The 17,618-nt window shown below is 47.8% G+C and overlaps 1 protein-coding gene and 1 pseudogene across 1 annotated transcript in view; both read left to right on the top strand.

Moving 5' to 3' along the window:
- The window catches only part of LOC139049737 (QRFP-like peptide receptor), a 117,750-nt gene that overhangs the window by 30,282 nt on the left and 69,850 nt on the right, over window positions 1-17,618 (top strand). The gene's annotated exons all lie outside the window — the stretch shown is intronic.
- On the top strand, window positions 1,191-1,370 carry LOC139050232 (U2 spliceosomal RNA; annotated as a pseudogene).

Here is a 17,618-nt window from a genome sequence, read left to right as displayed (position 1 = left end):
GCCAAAGTTGCAGTCATGAATGCATTCAGAATGCAGCTCATGAAAATATTCATGAAACGTATGTTAAAGACTGGCAATAAAAAAAAGCACGCACATACACAAAATAGAAAACAAACCTGCCGAGAGGCAGTATTTAGAGTAGGTGACTCACGCATATATGTAGAGGAGTTGGAACATCGTCCAGAGACAATGATATCATTTTATTTCCACTCAGTGGTGTTTACTAAATACATTCCTACCAAAAGAAAGAGGGCACTGCAACCAAAGACTGATTTACGATTCATAGAATGGCTGTCGTGATGACGTAAACGTAGACTCCAGTGGCTGATTACCGTAAATCGATTACTGTCGAATGCATATGTCTGCCTTCTTGTTAGGTAACGTGCGGTCATCGTTGGCTGAACACGCACCTAAGGGCAATGTGTTCTAGTGGCGTAAACACACACACACACACACACACACACACACACACACACACACACACAAACACAAACACACACACAAACACACACACAAACACACAAACACACACACACACAGACAAACACACACAAACACACACACACACACACACACACACACGCGCGCGCGCGTGCGCATAAGGGTGACCTTGTGCAGCCTTTATCGGGTGATTCTGAACGCACATCGCCGCTCTTCCAAGTACTGCCGCTACACAAATTTTAAATACTTTCTCATGTGAAATAAGTAGTTAAAAAGGATGATGAGAATGACAATGAGAATGATGACGTTCTAGCAATGCCTACTAATAAAATATTCTGACTAAATGAAAATTGCTGTAATTGAATATTGTTGGTCAGAACCGCCCACCACGTGGCACATTATTGCGTTCAGGTTTCGTTCGAACCACGTGAAACGCGACAGGACAAGTGTAGTATGTTGATAAACGAAACATGCACCAGAGTTTCAGGACCTGACACACAAAACGTGCATGCGAAGGCGGAAAAATAGCAGGGAAATATTGTTGGAGATGTAGGTACAGCTCCTACATGTGCACGCAATGAGCGAAGCACTAAAGATTGTGCACTTGGACGGTTCGAATTTCTTTCCGCCTCGCGGTCCTTGCGGGCAGCACGCTTACGGGGCCACCACCACGGGAGAGCGGAAGGAAAGGAAAGGAGATACGCAAGGGCTTGGAACGCTGGCATACAGACGGTGGTGCGAAAGTAGACATGGCCGACGCGGGTGAAAGCGTAGTATCGGTTCTTAACAGCCTAATATCTCATACGGGTTGTATTTGGACCTAAGATATTGACCTTATTTTTACAAGTTGGCGCACTTCTTAAAGCCTGCTTCACCTCCCCCGTGGGTGGGAAAGGTATTGCATTTTCTTCAGGATCGGCCCACGTGTGGCGAGAAATTTTCTCTCTACACGGCTCCTTCCCATGGACACATTTTACATGTCAGTATTGGCGTCCAGCTTTCGCACTATATATATATACATATATATATATATATATATATATATATGTATATATATATATATATATATATATATATATATATATATATATATATATATATATATATACAGAGTCCCTGTTAACTTGGACCAAGATTTTTTTTAGAAAACCAAGAGCTATAGATAAATCGTAACGATTGCATAGTAGCGGCAGTCGTATGACTTACAGCCATTTTTTTCATCACGAAGTGTTAATTAGGTAATTGCTTTTATTCAGTGAGCTTTTTAATTATTGCTTGAATCGCAATCATATTAATTACAGTGTTGTAGGGCACCTTAAATAACCTCCGAATCAAGAATGCATTTCGTGCTGAAGTGGTCGTGGTTGTTTTTTGCAAGAAAAAACAAAGCCCATGAAAACCGTATTTTCGCGATTCTAAGCACTCTCCGAGTCTAAGCACGCTTCTTCTATTTTCGCGAGAAAGGTGGAAAAAAGTTTGCATGCGAATCTAAGCACCCCCCTATTTGTTAGGAATAGCACGTAGCCGAGGCCGTCAAACGCGCTTGCTCACTCTGGGGTCCAAGTGGACGTTGTGGTCAAATAATTTAAGTGCTCGATCACAAACAACTTCGATGGAACGGACGACGACCTGCTGTGGCATACTGAGAGCAGCGGTTTAATGCGGTGCGACCAACTCGAGTGGCAGTGATAGTGACTGAGCACCCTACACAAGCGGCGGGTTCACTGTCTGCACCGATTTTTCTTTTGAATGTTTGCAAGGTAAAATGCTATTTCTCGCACCCATCTGGTCATGATGTAGCACCGAAAGGAGGGAGGGGGGAGTGTCATTCTAGATTTTTCGAATCTAAGCACCCTCCCTCACTTTGGGCATCGCGATCGTGAAAAAAGGGGGTGCTTAGAATCGAGTAAATACGGTTGGTGCGTACTCGCACGCCGCTACTCAAGCGCCTACGAGCGCCCATTGAAAGATACACGATTGCATTCTCTTATCGCCGCATCGTACAAGGCTCTGCTATGTTTATCAATGCGCCATCGGCATCTTCTCTCGATGGCGCCACCAGCACATAGCGTGAATCCCTGTATCGAGCTGCCACCGCTGGTAAAGCCGTGTATCATCCGTGGCTATTCGCTTGGGAGCACTTGAGTAGCGGCGCGCGAGTGCGCATCTATTTCGTATTTTGGATGTTTCGCGCGCTTTTGTTTTGTCTCGGAAAAACCACCGACTCAAAGCTGAGCACTAACTTGATTCCGAAGTTATTTGAGGTGCCCTACAACTTTGTAATTGATATGTTTACGATTCAAGCAATAAGTTATATGTTCAATAATTAAAAGTGAATTATTAAGTAATAATTTGTGATAACAAAATACTGGCCGTAAGTACTTGCGACTACAGCTACTATGCAGTCGGTACGATTTCTCTAGAGCTCTTGTGTATGTTTAAAATCATGGACCAAGTTAACTGGGACACCCTGAATAGGGTGTCCCAAAACACACACACACACACACACACACACACACACACACACACACACACGCACACACACAAACATATATATATATATATATATATATATATATATATATATATATATATATATATATATATATATATATATATATATATATATATATATATGTTTACCACCCGCCGTGGTTGCTCAGTGGCTATGGTATTGGGCTGCTGAGCACGAGGTCGCGGGATCGAATCCCGGCCACGGCGGCCGCATTTCGATGGGGGCGAAATGCGAAAACACCCGTGTGCTTAGATTTAGGTGCACGTTAAAGAACCCCAGGTGGTCAACATTTCCGGAGTCCTCCACTACGGCGTGCCTCATAATCAGAAAGCGGTTTTGGCACGTAAAACCCCAAATATTATTATTATACATGTTTACCGTGCACTTATTCTCTCGAATATAAGCTTTTCGTATGGCTGATACCAAGGTATACCACAACTGTTCATATTCAAGTTGTCAGTCAAGCCTAACTCGCACAGAACCGGAAGGAGTAAAAAAATTCCCCGAGGCGATAGCGATAAGTTCTCATCACGGTCCGGAAGCGTTCGAGTATCGTGCGTCAAAGGAAACGGATTCTTTGTTGACTGGTGAAATTCAGAAGTATATAAGAAAGAACAAGCAGTAATACCCTGCATATAGCTGTACGCAGCTCCAGAAGCAACATCGGGTAGATATTTAAAGTAGATAGCGATGTTCGAGAGGCAAACTGTTCGTGCAGAACAAACGAAACAAAAAAAAACGATTGCGTAAGAAAAATGACCAAGCAATAAAAGTAGCTCTCTGCCAACATGAAAGAATCTTCGGATCCGTGTTTACAATAGAAGTGGACGCACATCGACTTCCTGTTCAAACACACCTAGCGACGCGATGTTATGAAGAAAGTGGTGACTCAGAAAGAAAAAAAAAAGATTGTCGCCGAACGGCAGCTCTTCCTATAACGTTCACTTTGACTATATGTCCTCCAATGTCGTTTCCTCGGACAGCTAAGCACGTGACACGTCCCTCGAATACGAGCGGTATATATTGCAACACGGAGGCTTTGATGCAAACTGATGAAATCAAACACCGCGCTGAAGGGAAGCCGAGATGCTCTGTCACGGCACGCCACCTCTCTGCATTGCCAGGCACCGTTCCGAAGTCGACGGCAGGTCGTTCGCTCGCGAAAGGTCAGCCGCGAATGACACTGGCGACCTTTGCGACCAGATTGTTGTTGTCTCGTCGTTTCTCCCCAGCCAATCTCCATCGGGCCACAGCGCGCGAAGCGTGGACGCTATATAGGAACGGCTGATATGATGAGATCCTTGCTTACCTCGCTCTCAGATATAGGAGGCGAATAACACAGACGAAATACTCGGGGTCAGGCGGCAGGGCTGTAAGCAATGCTGGCAAAAAAAAAAGAGAAAAAGAGTTTGATCTAGCAGCGATTTCCGCGAGAAGGTGCTCTTCCGCCCCAGAGTGTCTGGTATCCAGATACTCTGTCTTATACTGAAATGAGAGGGGGAAAACGATATTGTGACAGTCAATCCTGAAGCGTCGGATTCCTTCGTGTGGACATATTCTGTCTTATCCGCAGAATGACGACGGCTTCTGTCCATTCACGGTGCTTGTGTCAATCGGGGCAGTCGCCCGCCATAGAATTCGCCCGTATGTCATCGGCAGGCTTCGTATGAAGCGGTACACCCGAGAAATCCGGTACCTCTGGACGCGCGACTGGCGTTATAAGACACGACATTACCAACAAGTGGCGGCCTAGCGGCTGTTGCACTTCGCTGACTTATCACGAAGTCGACAGTTTGATTCCCAGCCACGGTGGCCGCGTTTCCGGTTAAGTGAAATGAAGGGAACGGCAACCTGTGCCGAGATTATAGTGTTGCGGCTGTTTGTATTTGTGGGGTGTCTGTTTACGTAAATGATAAGAATGTAAGAGTCAAATCCCGGACTCAACAGAAATATGCAATCGTAGGCACTGCGTGAGAACATTGAACATAAGTTGTCAAATTAGCAATTGATAATACACAGAATTGTCATTTTGAGGAGCGTTAATATATGTATATGTATGGCGATTCGCCTGCTCTTTTGAAATGAAGGAATATAGAAAATGCATAATGAAGACATAATGGAACGACTGAAGGAGAGGAGCAATAAGATAACTGCTGAGTCTTTACCCAAAAATCAGTAAAGAGAATAAAACGCGGTAGTAGAGGAAAACTAAACGACAGACCGCTACCGCCACTCTTGGTTCAGTGCTTTATTCCCTGAAAAAAAAAAGACAACATTTTCGCCCATCTGTAAAGTCGAACGAAACTGCAGATGACGCAGGTGGAAGTTTCCCGCAAAGGAAGCTTCGCACTTGAAAAAAAAAAAATTCGTCCTGGTCTGGGTATCGAACGCATTACCAACGGCTTTCGGGAGCGCTCTCTCTGCCACCAAGCTAACAATGGGGCTAATCGATGGCAAGGCGAGGGCGAGCTAATCGACAACTCCAAGCTCTTAAGAAAAAGAAAGAACGAAAGGAAAAGATGTGTGCTGTTCTTTTGGTGGCTTCGTCCCAACTATCGGCCGGATAACAATTTCTTCCATTTCACTGAATATATACACCCCTTTGTGGATTACCGCGGAACGCATTCGTAAAGTTCTGTATTTCTGCATGTGTCAGAATAACGCAAAATTCACTTTCCACTTCTATCAGTGGTGGACGTTCACTGAATCCATATTCTTACAAGAACATCACGAACTAAGGAGGAACTTATACACTATATGCATATAATCCAAGAATAGACACGGAGCTACCAGATTCAGTTTATCACTTTCGCAATGAAAAGCTTGACAGAGTGGTGTTCTTGTGTGCTTTATTCCTCCCCATCTCTTCTTCGGGCTCGCAGTTCCCGTCGTGCACTGCGCAAGTCAACGCCAATCACACTTCTTGTCTCGTTCCACATAAGTACCGCTTAGCAAGTGGAACATTTATTTTTTTGCGAATATGTCCCACTTGGTTCGTGCAAGTTACCTGGCACGATACTAAGAATAACCTACAATAGCAGTTCGACCGATTGAGCTCAGCTGCAAGAAAATACTCTGCTCAAGGACATTTTGATCCACATATGCTCCGATTAAGAGTGACACAGTTTTGAAAACATGTTCCACTTACTTCGGGGAACGTGTTTAAGGAGGTCAAAATCGTAGTACGCTCGTCATATTCAGCGCCACAAAGAACCCACGGAAGCTAACGCCGCATAAGTGTTCTGGATGCCTCCAGACGTCCAACTGTGACGGCGTATAGTTCTCATCTCGCTCGCAGCAGACGACGCTGGAGCTCAGGTACGAAGCCTTGTCCGACAGATGCGTTCAATAACTCTGGCCGCGGCAGGTAGGAACGCGGCGTTTCGCTAGACTAAGCGAGTGCCTGCGACAACCGGGGGCGGATGACGAGTGCCAGGAAACCCGGCGGCTCCGTCGGTGGGGGTCGCGCTTCGCCGAACCTACGTGCCAGGAAAAACAGCCATCGATCCAATCAACGTCGACCCAACCACGCGCGACTGACGAGACGTCCATGGTTGTGTGTGTGTGCGTGTTTGTGTGTGTGCAGTTGTATGTGTGCGTGCTTGAGTGTATACATGCATGTATGTGCGAGTGGTCTGAACTTTACGCGTACGTCATAGCAACTTCAGCGGTGGCATGTTACTTGGACACACACACAAGAGTTAAAGGGACGCCCTTCGAGCAAGCTTCCTGTCGAAAGAGTGCCCGAGAGTGGGGACAATAAAGGTGTAGAAAATTCATTCTGCGGAGAATTGTAGTACGTCACTCCGCCGGGAGCCAGTTTTCGGTGCTCGCACATTTCCGAAAGGCCCTCTGTCGAATTAGAATTTACAAAATATTTCGCTTTCTGTGCAACCATACATTTGCTCGGAGCGGCACCGGGATGGCACTCAGTAGATATTGGACGAGAAGTGGGCAAGACCTGAACGTCCCTCTTACGCGGCTCGAATAGCCCACCTATAGTGGTACAAAAGAAGCGTGTTTGTAAATCAGTGATGATGGATGAGCTGTGCAAGCTAAATGAGTGAAGAAAAAAAAACGTTTGTGTTTCTCTGAAGTATAGCGCCATCCATACGCTTCAAAGGCTCTGCGAAAAAACGAGCCACTGAATTGCAAGGCAGCAGATTGGCGTCGTCCTTAAGTGAGACTATAGGGCTAGCAGTTTGAGCAAATCAACACTGATTGCCCGTACATATGCTCTGATGCATACATACTCCTCGCACATACATTGTACAACTTGCGCTTAAAGAATCAGGCAAAGGCGACACATGGAAAACACTCGGTTTGAAAGACACCGAGAGAAAAAGTGCTATTTTAACAGTTTTTTTTGTCATGTACTTTAGCATCATGACCACTTGTAGCAGTATGAACCAATCGTTGATAAAATGGGCTCGGAACTTCTGGACATTAAGCTGGACCGTAGACGAGAAATTTCTGCGCAGATACACAGAGGGTGCCCTAAATAATTTTTTATAGCCTTTCAACAGCTCTAAAACCTGTCCACGAAAGCTTTTCGGGAATCACGCGTCTTGCAAATGCACAAAAAAGCGAGCATGCATTTTATGGCCACTATGTACCGATGTGTCTTGAAGAAACATGCACAAAACATTTCAAATTCAAACAGAAAGAACAAGAAAACAGGGGAAGAAGAAAAAAAAGATAGGATGTTGGAAATCCTAAAGCAAAAGTAAGACAAATAGGCATGGCAGTAGAATTACAACGAGTGAAACAAGTTCACTAAAACATTATAAGCAACGCTTACGATGTCTTCTGCGCGAATCCACCCTTGATAACGACCACCCCGAAGGGCTTACATTTGACGGCCAAAATTCTGCGTAGGAGACGCAGTAATTTCCCTCCGGAATACGCAACTCAGTTTCTATCTCTTACAACCTTAGTTCCCTCTAAAATTTCAAAATAACGTGGGTGCCAGGCTACACTTGTCAAACAAATCGCCGCACAAGTGACAACGACCGCATCTGTTTGGGGCGCGAACACTTCGATCGGACTAGGCCGTTAGCGCAGGACGTCACCCTATGTTTGCCCCAACCGTCCGCTGTTCGGAAAGCACGTAAAGTGCGTGTACGATGTGGAACACTGTGTTTCGCCGTTAAGGAATGCATGCGTGAATGCGAAAGTCCTCATGACGTTCAGACGCCCGCGACGATGGTTAATTTCTCTCTAGGGAGTCCTCCGCCGGCAAGTGCCGGCGCTTGCCGCCGCTCTAGCCATTGCAATAAACTCTCGAAAGAACGTTCTATGATCGCCCCAAACTTGTAAACAACGACTCAGATACTTATTCGCATATGTATAAACGGTGCTGGAGTCACTGGGAATGTAAAAGGACTGAACCGGCTTGTGAGCAATCGCACGGTCGGTCGGTCTGCTACCCGGTTTGCTACCCTACACGGGGAAGGAATTTGAGGGATGAAAAGAAAGAAAGGAGAGGAAGGGAAGAAGGTACTCTCAGTGTGAACACGATCGGCCGGTCGGTATAGCGTACCCTTTGAAATGGAGGGGGTTGCACAACCAAGTTCTTGTTCTTATTTTCTTCGTTATTGTTGGAAAGCAGAAGCGTTGCGTAAATGTACCTCTTATTTCCTTGCGCTCTCTCTCTTAAGGCTGGCTGTCGTAAGCCTGACTGCAGACTCTGAAGGGGCTACTCTGGAGTAACAAAAAAACAACCCACTTTCGAAGTTTTGCTTTTGCGATGTAATTACCAGCGGCACGTACGGTGGCAAGTTCTGTTGCCGTAGAGGCCGGTATGTGGAACACCTTGAACTTAATTGCTACATTTAAGGCCGCGATGATAACAGCGCCAGTGGAGCTGGTGGCTGAGACAGATCCATCGGTATAAATGTGCGTTCTTTGTTCATAAGCTTTGTTCAGTAATTAGTGTCAAATGAGAAAGAGCCACTGTTGAGTCATGGGTCATGTTTGTAATTACCGGAATTGTGAGGCGTACTTGTGGCTGTCATAGGCACCACAGGGATAACATTGGTCTTGCAGCTGGTGTAGACACCGACGGAAGGTAGCCTTGACGTGTCGCAACAAGTTTGGAAAGCTTGACTTGAGCTCCTTGTGCTGGCAGTGCAGCAATAAAGTGACTGAGTACGTGACACAGATGTCGAATGTGTGCTCTAAGGTAATCAGTCGTTAAATATGATGGAACCAAGTAGTCTCGAGCAATCATCATTGTTGTCTGAGTCGAGGCGCGTCTTGGTAGTCCAAGGCATATCCGTAGAGCCTGAGCTTGCAAACTATCGAGGGTACGAATATTTGTTTTACATGTGTTCCCCAAAACCGCCAAGCTTTACCGTAAAAAGCCCAGAAACAGGGCTCTTGCAGAGCTGCAGCACGGGCCGTATGGACGTGCCCCAGATTTTTCTGCACAAGAACTTCATTATATGTACAATCAAAGTTTGTCTCCGCTTGAGTTAGATGGTCAGCTGCCTAAAGAGCCAAAAACGTAAGGTGCTTCTTGCTATGGCGGCAGCAGCTTTCATTTGCCCACTCACTAGCCTGCCTGCTCTTTTTCGAACCATCACCACGTCTTTTTAGTTCCTCACGAAACGCTACACAAAGCTGCGAAATGGATGGAAACAACTTTTTTTGTAAATCGGACAAAGTTTAACGACCCGGGCTCAGGTCTCCCATGAAGGGGACTTCGAGGCCTTGCCTCGTCGCCGCCTCTCGGGCCCGTTGGACTGCCCACTCTTGTGCCTTCAGGTTCGACGCAAGAGCCGCCGGAGCTACGGCCATTTTCGCTGATATAACAGCACACTCTCACATGTGAGAGAGCGTCGCTCTAGTCGCCTGACATAACTTGCAAAGAATAATCGGGTATTGCACGGGGCAAATGTGCCGCGATCGCACCGCACTGGGGAAGTTTTGTGTCTGCATTGTCGCCAGACGACTGCGCGGTGACGTTTCAGTTTGGGATGAGGTAGGGGGAATATCCGCCTGCCTAGCTGGTAGTGCTTGGTGATGTCGTTGTATCTGACTTGGCATTCACGTGTGTTTCGAACCAGGAGGTCCGTACTCAAAGACGGGGACTCCGACTCTGCGCGGCGGGTCATATATGTATATGTATGTATGTATGTATGTATGTATGTATGTATGTATGTATGTATGTATGTATGTATGTATGTATGTATGTATGTATGTATGTATGTATGTATGTATGTATGTATGTATGTATGTATGTATGTATGTATGTATGTATGTATGTATGTATGTATGTATGTATGTATGTATGTATGTATGTATGTATGTATGTATGTATGTATGTATGTATGTATGTATGTATGTATGTATGTATGTATGTATGTATGTATGTATGTATGTATGTATGTATGTATGTATGTATGTATGTATGTATGTATGTATGTATGTATGTATGTATGTATGTATGTATGTATGTATGTATGTATGTATGTATGTATGTATGTATGTATGTATGTATGTATGTATGTATGTATGTATGTATGTATGTATGTATGTATGTATGTATGTATGAGCGTGTGTGAGTGTGCGCGCGCTATAGTGGTCGCAACCATGTGACCCTCCCCCTTCTGTCCTTCAATGAAGGGAAAATTCAAGCCCTGTATTGTGGCGAGCACCGATCCATCAAAGAGGCACCCTACTGTTATTATATAGGCACCTTATTAATAGACGCTATTAAGGGCACGGTTGCCACCCGTAGCAGTGTATTTGATTTGGTTTAACTAACCATTGGGAAAAGTGAACTAGTAAAGACAGAACCACGGATGTCTATCATAGTGGTTTTGATTTTCTTTCTTAGTTGTAAAGTACTTGCTTCTTTCAGGTTTGTACTTTGCTATTTCTCGTGGTATCTGTGTGAAAGAGTTTGCTCAATGAGCAGACAATTGACAGCAACGCGTTAAACAAATTCGCTGACAGCTCCCTGGCAAGCGAGAACCAAAAAGTCGCTGATGTGCAGAACCAATATTTCAGCAAAATCGGAAGCGAAGCTGTTTCAAAAGCCGACAGCCTATATACTTGCCGCACATATTACACGTTTAATTACTTTCATATAGAACGTTAACAAAAAAAATCAAATGCCAGTCTATGATAATGTGCATTTATTCAGATATAATCTTTTAAAACCTAATTAAGATGGATTAGGCTCTATAGATTGTTGGTTACTAGATTCGCAAACAGTCACTTAAGAAGAAACTACGGTAGCAACCATCGAAGTCCGGTAAAAATCAGATGAAACACAGAAACACAGCTGCATGGGGAGTAAGAGATGAGTCTAAAGAGTAAAAGAACGATATGTGAGGGACATCGATACGCAAGAACCACTTAATAAAAAATACGTAGATTGTTCAGTTCGCAATAACTTTGCCAATTGTAATATGCCAACTTCATGAAAATGGTGATTAGTGACATGAATCAACGCCCGGAGAATGTAGTGAATATAACCGATAAGGGCACCCCCTTTGTTTTTTTCATTGTCGTAACTTACGGCGCCACATTGTATGTGAACTTTGATGTTGTGTTAAGCCATTAAATATTAAATTTCGCATATTGAGTTTGACGCGCCTCCTTTGCCCAGCTATGTTTTCAATATACATGCCTTGTAATTACACAACCCTCCCACCCACCCCTCTTTGCCATATTGCCACTTTTGCAATGTAGGATGAATAAAATAAATAAATAATAAAATAAATATATAAATGAATAAATATTGTTACGTAAGAACACGCAAATGAAAAGCTATATACAAGTATATTTACAACGTAATACGCCGCACTTGGCCAAGAGGCAACAGCCCGCGCTAGCCTCCAATCGTTGTCGTCGTCTTGTTAATGCTCGCCTCTTCGTCATCGGTAATACTATTCCGTAGCACTACCCCCGGCGGCAAAAGCGCCGTCCCGGAGCGACTAAAGGCCGGACTTGGAAACAGTGTAGTAGGCCTTGAGCCTACTGACGTGCACGACATCACTAGGTGCCACAGTAGATGACGAGGTTGAGCTCACAGGGGCAATTTCGTACGTCACAGGCGTCACCTGGCGCAGCACACGGTAGGGCCCTGTGTATCGCGAAATGAGCTTTTGTGAAAGTCCGACGTGACGAGAGGGCGACCACAAGAGCACGAGCGCACCAGGCGAAAACTGTACGTCACGGTGGCGGGCGTTGTACTGACGCTGCTGAGTGGTTTGCGAGTCCGTCAGTCGAGCACGGGCAAGCTGGCGTGCATGGTCGGCGAGAGCGATGGCGTCGCGCGCATACTCGCTTGTTGAGATCGAAGCAGGAGGAAGTGCCGTGTCAAGGGGCAAGGTCGGTTCGCGACCGTAGAGCAGATAAAATGGAGAAAATCCGGCGGTGTCGTGCCGGGAAGAATTATAAGCGAATGTGACGTAAGGAAGGGCAGTGTCCCAGTCGCGGTGGTCCTTGGAAACGTACTTTGACAGCATATCGGTAAGAGTACGGTTTAACCGCTCTGTCAGGCCATTGGTTTGAGGATGGTATGAGGTAGTCAGCTTGTGTTGAGTGGAGCAGGAACGTACAATGTCGGCGATAACTTTCGAGAGGAAGTTACGACCACGGTCAGTGAGCAGCTGTCGCGGGGCGCCATGAAGTAAGATAATGTCCCGCAAGAGAAAGTCCGCGACGTCAGTGGCGCAACTGGTAGGGAGAGCCCGCGTGATAGCGTATCGGGTGGCGTAATCAGTTGCGACGGCTACCCATTTGTTCCCAGAGGATGACGTGGGAAAGGGACCGAGGAGGTCTAATCCAACACGAAAGAACGGTTCCACAGGGACAGTGATCGGCTGCAGATGACCGGCAGGTAGCACCTGAGGTGTTTTCCGACGCTGGCAGGTATCACAGGCAGCAACATAGTGTCGGACGGAGCGAGCGAGACCAGGCCAATAGAAGCGGCGGCGGACACGGTCGTACGTGCGGGTTACGCCAAGATGTCCTGCAGTAGGTGCGTCATGCATCTCAAAGAGCACAGTCTGTCGTAGATGCTTTGGCACGACGAGAAGAAGATCAGATCCGTCAGGGAGGAAGTTCCTTCGGTACAGAATGCCGCCCTGGAGGACATATCGGCGAACGGATGCGTCGGTAGGTGTAGAGCGCAGACGCTCGATGAGTACTCGCAGCGATAGGTCTCGGTACTGCTCATCGGCGATGTTAGCGAAGGCAGACACAGAGAAAATGCCGTCGGCGGTACTACTGTCGGCGTCGTCAGGCTCGTCTACCGGGTAGCGAGACAGGCAGTCAGCGTCCTTGTGTAGTCGGCCAGATTTGTAGGTGACAGAGAACGAATATTCTTGGAGGCGTAAGGCCCAGCGACCAAGTCTTCCTGAAGGGTCTTTCAATGAGCATAACCAACAAAGCGCGTGATGGTCTGTGATAACGGAAAAGGGTCGGCCATATAAGTATGGGCGGAACTTCGCAACCGCCCAAACTAGGGCCAGACACTCACGCTCAGTGATGGAATAGTTGCGCTCCGCGGGTGAGAGGAGCCTGCTGGCGTAAGCGATAACACGGTCGTTGCCGCGCTTGCGTTGTGCCAGTACTGCGCCAATTCCGTGACCGCTGGCATCAGTACGAACTTCGGTAGGCGCAGAAGGATCGAAATGGGCCAGGACGGGAGGCGTTGTGAGAACGTCGATTAGATGCGAGAATGCAGAGGCCTCGTTATCGCCCCACTGGAAAGGGGCGTCTTTTTTCAAAAGCTCGGTTAGTGGTCGTGCTATGAAGAAGAAGAAGAAGAAACTTTAGTAAAGAATAGTCCGGCAGTTCTTGGTGTGGTGGCCTCAGGTGACGGCTCGAAGTTCTTGGACTCGAGCGGCATCTTCGGCTTGCCGGACGGCCCAGAGCTGGTCTGCCAGCTCTGAACTTCTGATAGCCGCCTCCCAGCGGCGGCGACGCCTACGGAGAAGGTCCCCGGCGGCTCCCGCATCCGGGGCGGCGTCGGGAAGAACGGAGCTCGAGCCTTCTACTCTGGCAACAGCCGCGATTATGTACGCGTCGCCAACGGAGCTGCTTTGATTACCGTTGTTGCCGGTCGTGCTATGGCCGCGAAATTTTTCACGAAACGGCGGAAGTAGGAACAAAGGCCGATGAAGCTGCGCACATCCTTGACACACTTCAGAACAGGAAAGTGCGTAACAGCATGGATCTTGCCTGGGTCCGGTTGCACTCCGTTCGCGTCAACGAGATGCCCAAGGACGGTAATCTGGCGACGGTCGAATTGGCACTTCGATGCGTTCAGTTGTAGACCGGCGCGACGAAAAACGTCCAGGACTGCCGAGAGGCGCTCGAGGTGCGTAGCGAACGTTGGGGAGAATACTATGACGTCGTCCAAGTAGCACAGGCATGTGGACCATTTGAAACCGTGAAGAAGGGAGTCCATCATGCGTTCAAAAGTGGCAGGAGCGTTACATAGACCAAACGGCATCACTTTGAATTGATAAAGACCGTCCGGAGTTACAAAAGCAGTCTTCTCGCGGTCGAGATCGTCCACAGCAATCTGCCAGTAGCCGGAGCGGAGGTCAATAGAAGAGAAGTAGCGAGCACCATGGAGGCAGTCAAGGGCGTCATCGATCCGAGGTAGGGGATACACGTCCTTTTTGGTAACCCTGTTAAGGTGCCGATAATCCACGCAAAAGCGCCATGAGCCATCCTTCTTTTTTACCAGTACAACCGATGACGCCCATGGACTACATGACGGTTCTATGATGTTATTGGCAAGCATTTTGCGAACTTCAGCGTGAATAACTTGACGCTCAACCGGTGACACTCGATACGGGCGGCGATGAATAGGAGGGGCATCGCCGGTATTAATGCGATGTTTAACAGTTGTAGTTTGGGCCAAAGGACGATCGTTAAAGTCAAAAATATCGTTGTAGGAAAACAGAACGCGGTAGAGCTCACGAGCGTGCTCGGACGGCATGTCGGGCGCAATCATTTTCTGTAAGTCGGCGATGGTGTAAGTTGTCGACTGAGATGGTAGAGGAGGATCGGCTGAATTGCTGTCTACCTCAATAGATGCTATTGAGTGATCTTCGAATGAGCAAAGCTGGGCCAGAGACATCCCGCGTGGCAGCACTTGTGTCGTCAAGCCAAAATTGACCATGGGCAGGCAGACGCAATTAGCCGTAATAGATAAAACGGTATGAGGTACCGTGATCCCGTGTGTAAGGAGGACGTCTTGTATAGGAGCCGCGATATAGTGACCGTCGGGCACTGGTGGGGATGACACTAGGTCAACGTAAGTCAGTGCAGTAGGTGGCAAGCGAACAAAGTCGACGGAACTGAGGCGACTGGGGTGTGGTTCAGCGGAATCCAGAACAGGCAGGTCAAGGCGGAGAGTACTGGCGGAACAATCAATGAGAGCAGAATGTGCGGAGAGGAAGTCTAAGCCGAGGATGATGTCGTGGGGACAGTGGGCGATGACTGTGAATAGCACGACTGTTGAGCGATCGGCGAAGGAGACGCGGGCGGCACACATACCAATTACGGGGGCTGTTCCGCCATCGGCGACACGGACAACAAGCGTCGTGGCGGGCGTGATTATTTTTTTCAGGCGAGTACGAAAGTCCGCGCTCATTACCGACAAATGCGCCCCAGTGTCTATAAGAGCAGATACAGGAACACCGTCGACTTGCACGTCAAGAAGGTTCAGATGGGTGGGCAACGTCAGTGGAGGATTTGGCGGCGTAGGGAGCAATGCAGCGTCACCTCGAGGCGCTGCATCATTCAGTTTTCCGGCTGGGAGCGGCGTCCGAAGGGAGTCGGCGAAAAGGAGCGACGGGGCTGGGGAGAGCGAGATTGTCGTCCTTGGGGCGAAGGTGAACGATAATAGGGGCGGTTCGGCGCAGGAGAGTCAGTGGCGGCATTATCGGAACGTGCGGCATAAGGACGAGAAGGGCCACCCGAGGGGCGAGAATAGGCAGTATAAGCAGACCGGGTCGGGGAAGTCCAGCGACTTCGACAGTGCCGAGAAATGTGCCCGATGCGACGGCAGTGAAAACAAATGGGCTTGTCGTCAGCAGTGCGCCATTCAGCTGGGTTGCGGAAACGTGGTGGGTAAGACGATGCGGGACGGGGCGGAATCGAAGAAGCAGGATGGGTATCAGGGTGATGGGCCGAGCAGATGGTGTGAAGGCCCATGTTTTCGAACTCCTGGCGGACAACTGCCTGGATCAGGGAAACCGTGACTGCCGGTGCGTTGGTGGGGCTGGAGTCGAAGGCAGCCGGATAGGCGGCCTCAATCTCACGCCGAACGATCTTGGTAATATCGCCGGTGTTGTTGGGACGAGGAGCGTCGGCACAGGAAGAAGTCGCTGGGGTGTTGGGCAAACGGGCAAACTGCTGATCGATACGTCTGCTTTTAGCGAGTTCCAGGCGGCGGCACTCTTTGATAACAGCATCCACCGTCGCGACGTTGTTGAATATGAGCAAGTTGAAGGCGTCATCGGCAATGCCTTTGAGAATGTGGGATACCTTGTCTGACTCAGGCATGTGTGCATCAACTTTGCGGCACAGAGCCAGAACGTCCTGAATGTACGTGACATAGGGCTCTGTTGACGTCTGCACACGGCCGGAAAGCGCCTTCTGCGCGGCAAGTTTGTGACCGTAGGGGTTGCCGAACAAGTCTCGGAGCTTTTGCTTGAACGAATCCCAACTGGTGAGCTCCTCTTCGTGCGTCCGAAACCAAACTCGAGGTGTGCCACCGAGGTAAAAGACTACGTTGGCGAGCATGATAGTAGGGTCCCACCGGTTATTGCGGCTGACGTGTTCGTACAGGCTGATCCAGTCGTCGACGTCGTCCCCATCTTTGCCCGAGAATACGCCAGGATCACGAGGAGCAGGGAGAGAGATGTAGGTCGTCGAAGTGGCAGGAGGGGTCGGAGGCGGCTGAGTCGAATTGTCATCGCCGGGAGCCATGAAGCTAGGCTCGACGTACCGTCCACTGCGAAGCTCCGTGACGAGGTACAGGGAACGTCCACCTCCACCAGATATGTTACGTAAGAACACGCAAATGAAAAGCTATATACAAGTATATTTACAACGTAATACGCCGCAATTGGCCAAGAGGCAACAGCCCGCGCTAGCCTCCAATCGTTGTCGTCGTCTTCTTAATGCTCGCCTCTTCGTCATCGGTAATACTATTCCGTAGCAATATTATTCGGGGGATTGTCCGCCCTTACCAGAAACTCTATTATTAGATCTCTTCGTTCGAGCAGCTCGAGGCAGAATTATGCAATAATTAAACTTTCCGATAAATTCGAGCACATTACTCATGCCACACTGTATTATTAAAAAAAACATATATTTTCAGCATAAATTGTTCCTGCAGTGGCATTCACCATTTAATAAAGCGAGAATACTTGTTTTCAAGAACACGTTTGCTTACCGATAAGAGCGCTACTATCCAATACACTACAGCTGATGTTCGCACTTGCCATCTACTTACTGAAAAGCTACCGCAAATAACGGTATTATAGCAAAAAAAAGAAAGTTATTGGCGAGCTTGCGGCCATTTGTGTCTAGTAGAGCTCGCATCTCTCGACTGTGTATTTGCTTGCGTGAAAATGTTTTTCGCATTATTTCCTACCAGCCATGTAAAAAGGCTGACGAG

This window comes from Dermacentor albipictus, chromosome 9 (genome assembly GCF_038994185.2).
Source record: "Dermacentor albipictus isolate Rhodes 1998 colony chromosome 9, USDA_Dalb.pri_finalv2, whole genome shotgun sequence".
NCBI lineage: Eukaryota > Metazoa > Arthropoda > Arachnida > Ixodida > Ixodidae > Dermacentor > Dermacentor albipictus.
This window is presented reverse-complemented; position numbering and strand designations above follow the sequence as displayed.